This window comes from Dermacentor andersoni, chromosome 10 (assembly GCF_023375885.2).
Source record: "Dermacentor andersoni chromosome 10, qqDerAnde1_hic_scaffold, whole genome shotgun sequence".
In the NCBI taxonomy this organism is placed as follows: domain Eukaryota; kingdom Metazoa; phylum Arthropoda; class Arachnida; order Ixodida; family Ixodidae; genus Dermacentor; species Dermacentor andersoni.
Genome location: NC_092823.1, coordinates 130,379,462 through 130,388,987, shown reverse-complemented (window position 1 = coordinate 130,388,987; position 9,526 = coordinate 130,379,462).

Genomic DNA, 9,526 nt, shown 5'->3' with positions numbered 1-9,526 from the left:
TACAGGAACCTCTCCGAGAAACTTGACGTCAATCCTAGCATTTCATAGGCGCTTTTACTTTTTGCGCCGTCGGCCATTTTTGGCCCCATTTTCGGTCACGCCGGCTACGACGGATTTTCGCTCAATGGGACATATAATGCCTTCGCATTAAGAAGCCAGCTACAATAGCCCTTGCTTCCAGTTCTATGTCGGCGTGGTCACCCGCAACCCATGGGCGTTGGTTGAATTGGATGTTCCGCATACAGACCCATTGTGGACCCACAATGGCGAGTAAGTTTGCATGTAACTATAGTTGTTATTTTCAGTTTCAAAATGCGTACTGTTTTTTTTTATGCCGCCTGTCAAAATATAATTACGTAGTGTTCATTACATTGCAGCGCTAATGCCCTCCTGCTTTGGTCTCGTAAGAGACTGGCAGTATTGTAAATAAAATAAAATAATATAATGGGCGTCAGCTTCGTGGACTGCGGCGTCTGCTACGTTTTTCGGGGCTTCCACAAGAATGTAGAGCTACCTCGGCAACCGAATATAGCGGTGCACGCCATGCTTTGCGGATTACGGCTGATAATATGAGGTCGCCTGGAAGGACATCCGCGGAAAATGTGTGAAGCTGAGGTTCGTCGCTGCTTGCATGGTGCCTAACTGTGTACGGGCGTGAAGTCGCTGTAAAAATAACAAAATAGTCAGTATTGTAACTAATAGTAATGGCAGCCGTTTCTTGATAAAATAATTTATTATGAGCCAACCTGTGCCCATCAGCTCACGATGATCGACACTAAGCAAATATGTCTCTCGTGTTGATCTTGATGTTGAGTCCTGTTGAACATGGAATATACCCAGGAGGGGGATTAGACACGCAATTGAGAACTTAAATATAAATTAACTGCAATGAAAATGTATGAAGCTAGATAATAAACCTATTAAGCGTGAAGGTATACCAAACTTTAAAAAAAACCCCAAGAAAGTCACCTCTGCCTTTTCCACAATATTTACCACAACCCGGTATTAAAAGAAAAACTTCTTGCTCCTCCTTCCTCCTTTTCAGCCCGCAGCTATCACCTTCATAAAGTTTTCGTGCCATCTTGTCGCACGAACGCGTACTATTGCTCTTTTTTACCTCGCACCTGCAATGACTGGAACCACCTCCCCGCATTGGTCGCTACTATATATTATAGACTCATCCAGGTTCAAGACTGCTGTTTTCCATGCCATCTAACAAATATTTTATTCAGTGATCTGCATTCTTTTCTTGTGTATATGTACCACTCCTTTCTGTAGCGCCTACGGGCCTTGAAAGTATTTAAAATAAATAAATAAATAAATAGAGATTGAAAGAATGCGTCCCAATATGTGCTTCGCTTCATCGACCGTCCTCTTCTCTTTTTATAACTCCCGGCACGCGCTGTCCAGTATTATTTCGCGGTGCATTGCTTCACACTTGTAGTCTCGTGTGTCTTTTTGGTTCACGGTATTTATTTATTTATTTATTTATTTATTTTATTTATTCTCTGATGCTTTCAGGGCCATTGCGAGAATTGCAGCAACGAGTGGTAAGACATTTTTGGAAGTGCAGGAAACACCAAACGCAATCAAAGTGGGAAATGTGACAACATTATGCATTTGACTAGCAATCAAATAATTACATTGGTGTACATTGATGCATAGGTGTGCGCGAAAAAGAAAAGCATGAAATAACAAACAAACGAAAAATCACATGTGCGTGAGCGTCGGGCGTCTTTTGGTTGCGTCGGATTGTCTGCGGCAATGTTCGACTGTATACCCGGCGCTCGTTTGTATTCGATTCTCAACTTTTCCTATTACAACACGACTAATTTTACGACGTCACTATTGTTTCTATCTTATCCTCTTAGCGTATACGGGCCATACACCGTCACGCGCATGGATGTAGAGTTCGCTACACCTTACATTGAAGAGGTGGTATGATGGAGTAATAATTTAGCGTGCACTAACAGGTTATTTGTTCAGCGCTGTCTTGTTCAAACTTGTATTTCTGCGGAATGTTTGACCTGAATCAAACATGAAGAAGGCTGTCGAAACAGAAAGGTTTCGCATACCTTGCTCTATGTTTACTTTATGTTGGCTATACTACCTCTCATTCATCAAGAAACTTATCTGTTTGGTATTTTGAACGTTACTTACCATCCTTAAGCGATCATTCTCTTATTCATTCCAACATCAACATTTCACGGCCAAAATCCTAAAGAAATATCAAGACTATTCACGACTACAAGAAAGCTGACTTTGAATCAATTAACAATGAGCTCTGTACTTTCTTTGACAACTTCCTAACTGATTTCGATAAACACAGTGTACAATCGAACTAGGATAAGTTTGTTGCTAAAATCAGTGAATTAAAAGAAAAATGTATCCCTGCCTACACTCTTTCCTATAATTACAACGCTCCTTGGCTCAATACACACGTTAAGCGCTTTCTAACAAAAAGAAACGTTGTAGAGATCATCAGTTAAAACATCTGTAAACAGTGAAAGATGGGCAGCCTGCAAGCGAAGTACTTATGACTACACAACAGCGCTTAAGCAAGCTGAAGATAACTTTTTAAAGAACACCTTGCCATCCATGCCAACTAATGATACGAAAAATTCTGGTGCACTATTAAACCAAAGCATGACAACACCATAATCCTTGTTGATAACACTGATAATGCCATTCTCCCTGCTGATTGCCCATCCATATTAAATGACGTTTTCTCGCGCAACTTTTCTAAACGCGCTCATGAAACGCGTCCAACTGCACTGTCTTACGACTACGCTGCAATGTACCCTTTAATAGTTGAACCCGTTGGTGTAGAAAACATAATCGCATCACTGAAACTGCTCCTGGCTGTGACTTAATTAATGCGAAGTTTCTAAAAAAACGCTAGAACATAATGTTCTGTTATTCTTGCAAATATCTCCAAGAGTCACTTGACAAAGGTTCCCTCCTGCTGATTGGAAGGTGGCTAAGGTGATTCAACTCTACAAAACAGGTACTAAACATTCCCCCTTAACTATCGGCCTATTTATTTAACCAGTATACCATACAAAATTTTCGAGCATATTCTGTTTTCTCATATTGCCAACTTCTCAGAAGCAAACTCGTCTTTTCTGAGTTTCAACACGGCTTACGCAAAAGACATTCATGGGACACCCAAGTACTATCGCTCATGCATAAACTGAACCTAATACTTGACCACTCTTAAGTAGCAGACTTAATTTTTTTTGAACTTCGCAAAAACGTTCGAGAAAGTGTGCCATACCTTATTAATCTACAAACTGCACCAACTAAACCTTGATCCCAAAATTCTGTGGCCTGAGATTTTCCGCACTAACCACTCACAGTTCATTTCAGCTAACGAATTAACCTCGAAACTGAACCGAGTTTATTCGGGCGTGCTACAGAACTCCGTGATTGGACCTCTCCTATTTATCATTTATATTAGCAACTTACCTTCCTGTGTTTCGTCTCAGATTCCCCTATTTGCTTACGACTGTGTCATTTACACCGAAATAACTTGCGATTATGATGACACCAGGCTTCAATGTCACCTTAATGACGTTTTACATGGTGCAATGCATGGTTAATGTAATTAAATGCTAACAAGTGTAAATTCATACATGTATAGAGAACTACCTATGAATTACCTGTGTACTCCCTTAATAACGCTCCCTTAGATCTGGCAACAACTTACAAGTATCTTGATCTTCACATCACATCCTATCTCACTTGGAATACCCACATTGTTCATATAGTAAGTAACGCTAACCGAATGATAGGTTACTTTTCCAAAGAACCTTCTTCATTAAGATTACTCGTCTATAAAAGTCTAATACAGCCCAAATTTGAGTATGCCGAATCAATCTGGAATCCAGGTCAAATAAGCCTACCGCCCTCACTGGAAACGGTTCAGAATAACTCTACTCGATTCATTCTTTCTAACTATATACATATAGCCCTAAATTACCATCCTTGTCATCACGTCGCAAAATGTTCCGTCTGTGCCTTTTTCATAAGTTATTTCATCACCCGCTGTTACGCACCAAACTCATTTCCCCACCTCCGTATGGATCGCCCAGACTAGATTATATTAATAAGGTCGGCTTACAATATGCAGATCCAACGCTTTTATGCAGTCGTTTGTACCGTGTGGAGTCGCCTTCCCGCCTCGACGGTCACCATCGCAGATCACCAATTATTCGAGAACGTCATAGCTAAAACTGTATAACTAGGAACCTTTTTCTTCACATTGGTCAACCTGTACGCGCGAACGCCATAGCTAACCTGGCATATCTCGGCGCCATTTGTGTGTGTCACGCACGCACACACACACACACACACACACACACACACACACACACACACACACACACACACACGCACGCACGCACGCACACACGCACGTACACACACGCACACACACGCACGCACGCACGCACGCACGCACATATATTACAACGGCAATCTCCTTTATAGCACTGTTCCTGTTGGAAATTCGCCGTTTTTACGTACTTACTGTTTAAAATGCCCCCCTTACTTTGTGGCCTGCCATAGGGCCTGTAAAGTTCTCTAGAATACACACACATATATATATATATATATATATATATATATATATATATATATATATATATATATATAACTTCCTGCTTTATTAACTCCTATTTGTTGAATTTACCTGTTTTGCTTGTAACTATTCCCCTGTTTAATGCCGTAATCACTCTGGGGGTGTAATAAATAAATAAATAAATAAATAAATATATAAATAAATAAATATTCGGTACATAATTCTGGGTGAATAAGATGAAGTGGGGGGGGGGGGAATCTTAAATCCTCTCTGGCAATGTCATTCATGCTCATTCTGTTCTTGAGCATTGTTTAGACAAGAACGCTGCTAAATATCTGCTTTCGCAATTTTTCACGCGCAATAGCTTTACAGAAGCTAATTCCGAAAAGAAAACAAGCCTAGCTCGACACCAATAAGTTCTTTCAAGTGGCTCGTAATAGTGAAGAAAAAAGAAGTGGCGTGTTCAAGAACTCGCGTATCCCTGTGCGCACCAACCATGACTGATGCGAGCGTCTTCTACACGGCAGTCCCCTAGAACGCACCCCAAATTCTCGACAGGGTCCATAATTCTTGCCATCGACGGCGTTTCTTCATCACAGCTTCAGCAACCAATCACGTTCGGAAACTAAGTCATGTGAAAAGTGCGGTCATCCGTCATTGTGATTGACCTCCTTGTCTTGACACTCTACTGGCGAATCTTCAGCATGAACTATACTTGCTAGGGTATTTGCATTTCGCGAGTTAAGATTGCTTTCACATACGGCAAAAACTCGGCACTAGTTTGAAAACGAGAGCTGGCATATAATCCAAGAACTCCATCGGAATTCAATGAGCATTTCTCTGCCTAAGACTGAAATATTAATTATCCCAAACGCGTGCTCCCTATTATTAATTTGCGACAGACCATAAATTGTGGCGCCTTAAGAAGACCCCGCGAACTTGACGCTGTGTACACTGGTTCCATCATAAGTAATTAACGAACCGCTGTAGCCGTCGATGTGATGAATTCTTCATGCGAGAGGAAGCGGCATCTCTTCCTCGCAAAATTCGATTGTCAGTCTCAGAATGCCATACTAAGTTCCCGCCATAGATATTTGTAAACGAACCTTGAAACAGCTTTTTCAATCACTTTACACAATGCATAAGTTATGCAGTGATAGGGCTTTCCACAAGATGTACACATTTAGGTTTATAAATGTGGCTGAAACACACAAAGCATTGGTGAAAGCGTGCAGTACACGAAGGTAACCAAGAAAAAAGAAAGGGCAAGCAAACAGGAAAGGCAGCCTCAGTTAGCTTCGTGTATTGCAATTGTTTTCTTACCGTGAAATACCCAAGCCGCTCGAATGCAGGAATCGCTAATCATATTTTATTTGACCGCAACGTCGGACAATAAGGCATTAACAGACAGAATTCACAAGGAAGTCAACGCTGAGTTGTACAAGATGGCAGTGGTCAAACTGGTTTTTATATAATCTTTGTTCAACGTTCACAAAGGGATCGCCGTATGATTGACTTAGGCCTAAAAGAGATGAAAGAATTTTCTACGGGGAGTTATCGCACTGGTTTTGGTCAGACACTTTTGGCTCTTGCTGAATCACTTTGGCAGTTTCATAGCATACATACATACATACATACATACATACATACATACATACATACATACATACATACATACATACATACATACATACATACATACATACATACATACATACATACATACATACATACATACATACATACATACATACGTGGGCTTGTAATACGCTAGTTTCCCTTCTTTTTACGGTATTCCTCAATATTATTCGACACAACGCAAAAGATGCGACACCCATCACAGGCCCGAGAATATTGCAAACCAACGGCCCCCCAGATTGTCGTCCCATCGGCTCGATGTCCATATGGTCGCTTTTCTACCAGAAAACTCGCCTTCATGCATAGCATTCGTCGCTAGCGTTTTCCGCTAAACATTACGGTTACATAAGCTGCAGTTGCCGAGAAGCGTGAGAAGCTCTCAGGGATCTTTGAATGCCATTGTGTTCCACTCTTAAAAGTGAATGCTTCAGCGTCCACAACGATTCTGCAAGTGAAAATTGGACAAGATATCCCTGTCGAATATTAATTCATAACTAATTCGCTAACTACGCCACGCACAGTAAATATTAATATTAATTACGGACGTACTCACCTTTTTCAGCCCTGAGTCGTTCACTGCAATAAGTAATTGACTTGTTGAAGTTGTTGTCGTTCGCTCAGTGTCTTTGTTTCTGATTGGGCTTCGTCTTCATGCGGCATTGAATCAATACATAACCGCGGCTTAATTACGCCAATTAGGATTGTTTCATGTTGTTAAAATTTGCTAATAAAATCTTTAAGTGTTTTATTATTTTAATTTCAAACCTTATCTCCCTATCTGTTCTGACTCGCATACGATGACCACTTAGAGAGACAAAAATGAGTGTGATGTTCATTATTGTAAACCTTGTCGCATAATTACGCCAATTAAAAATGTTTCTATTCATCGAAAATATGCATCTCATATTTTCCGACCTTCAAAAGGTTTCATGGCGAATATTACCTCCTTGCCTCTTGCCGTTTGCCTATGAAAAACAACCGAAGGTTGTCAAAATCAGCATGACGTTGCTTTACTTTAATATAAACCAGGTTTCTGAAGAATTTAATGCTTATCCCAGCATTATTTTTATGCTCGATGTTAATGCAAACAATATGTTTTTATTTACAACCGTCTAAATAGGGCCTGCTATACTTATTACCAGGACGAATTCTTCCTCGACCGCGAAGTCTTTATTCTGAGAAACCCGTATGGGTTTCCTTTCTATCCGCGTGCTACATTCGGGTGGATGGCCAATTTTTCCCTTTCGTGATACTTCCTCCACCTTGCGGGATTCCGCAGAACTGATTTGCCGTAATTAACACATATTGACGCATGCAAAAGAAGAAGAGAGAAACAGATACCGAGCACTAAACTTAGTATGAGCTTCAATAACAATTTCATTAAACTAGGACAAATATTTCGCTCAACTTTTGAGAGAAGTGAAATATAAAATGTCGTTTCAGTGTTAATGAGCTTCATGGTGTATGAAGACACAAGTCCCGGCGCGAACCGAACAACGGGCTGCTTTACCTCAGCAGGCGTGCAAAAAGAAAAAGAAAAAAAGTGAAAGAGAACATTGGGATGTCGACGCTCTACGACTTTAACCAGCGACCTTTTTCACTGCGCCCCGAGCCGCGCGGCAAGGCGTCATTGCGAAACGGCCGCAGACATTTGCCGCCCGGTTTGTCTTAATTTGTCCTCTGCTGCACATCTCGTCGGCCAGTCCGCTTTGACACTCCGAACTCGCTCGCTTACCGAAGCAACACTCCGGGGTGCCGTACCTGATCGTCTTTGTTCCTTCCGTCGCTGCCGTATGCACACCTTTCAGTGTGCCTCGACGATGCTGCTGTGTTCAGTTGCCCACACTGTCTTCTTGCTGATCTTTCCAGACCTGAGTACACAAGAGCAAGCATTGCTCTAACAGCATCAGGCTCAACGTGGCGTTGCACCAACTACTTCAAATACAAACTTCCTTCGTACGGAAGAAAAAAAGGCGACAGGACATTGCGCTGCTTACAACCATTCAAATTTATTGCTCGCACAGCAATTCAAAGTAAGAGGCGATAGGGGGAAACAGGCAAATCTGCGCGTATTTGTTCCTTCCGTGTGAATTGTGCGCTGTGTAAGGCTTATCCTCGGGGAAGAAAGATTTCACCAACCAGCCCAAGCAGCTACTGTGTTGCAAACTTCAGTTATTGAAGTCGTCGGTTTGTTCAGTGGGCAATCGCTGAGGACTTGCAGCGCGCTTTGTGTGATTGCGTCGATATTCATCGGGCTGTCAACCTCTGAAGGATGCGTTGTATTTGCGCCTTGACTGTGTCACCTAATAGTGCGGGACATTCGTGGCAGGCGGCGAAAAACTGCTTGAGCACTGCCTGCAACGAAAGCGTTTCTGTTAGCTCTGAGAACTGCGGATCTTAGCAGGACTTTCTTCTCAGTTCGAGTGGATGCGTTTCTGTAGGTGTATGTGCTGCCGTTCGTATGTTTGTCTGATGCCTGTGCTTATCGTAACTTCCATCTAATGCCTGGAGCAGCATGCCAGGCCATCGGCATGGCATAGATATTCAGCCTATCATTAAAGACCGCATCTCTCTACCTCGCTTGTTCGTGTGTGTCGCTTGCTCAAACTTTACACTTGGAAGCCTGAAACCATGGCAATTACCTCAGGTGTCGGTACCTCACACTCTACCTACTCTCCTACCCTTCTTTAATGCTAGTAGCGGTCCTTGGGAACTTCATCCAAAATGCTGCATGTTGCTCTCTATGTATCTATGTATGTCCATATCTAACCTGTTTCTCGCCAACTTGGGTCCGCGGGTAGTCCATGTTAAATCGGTAGAGCAAAGGGCTGATGCGCTGGCAGAACATGGTTCCAAAGGAAGCATCGGACCAACTTAGGTCACTGGGCATGTAACGCTACGTATGTGGTGCTCTTCAATGAACCTCTTCGATGCCAGTTTCAGGCATTGCTTGTCACTGGATATGTGCCGCCTTTTCATAATAATCCCTACATAAAACATATCATCGACAATTACCCAGGTATCATGAAATATATTTCTAATACCATTACAGTCGGCAACCATCTCTAAAGGCCGAATACCCCGCCAATTCTTGTTTCGTTTAGATGACAATAAAAGAACGAAATTTAGTCACCTCACAGTGGTTGCGGCTGGTCTTTCTTGCCCTGAAATGAGAGAATGGGGAGGTGAACAATATAGGGAGGTCTAACTCCTGGGCTAGTTTTTCTTTGATAACAGAGTATGTGTTGACGTTTTTTTAGCGCGTTCGTCTCCATTTTTATACGTACCTTTCTTTAGCGATAGTCC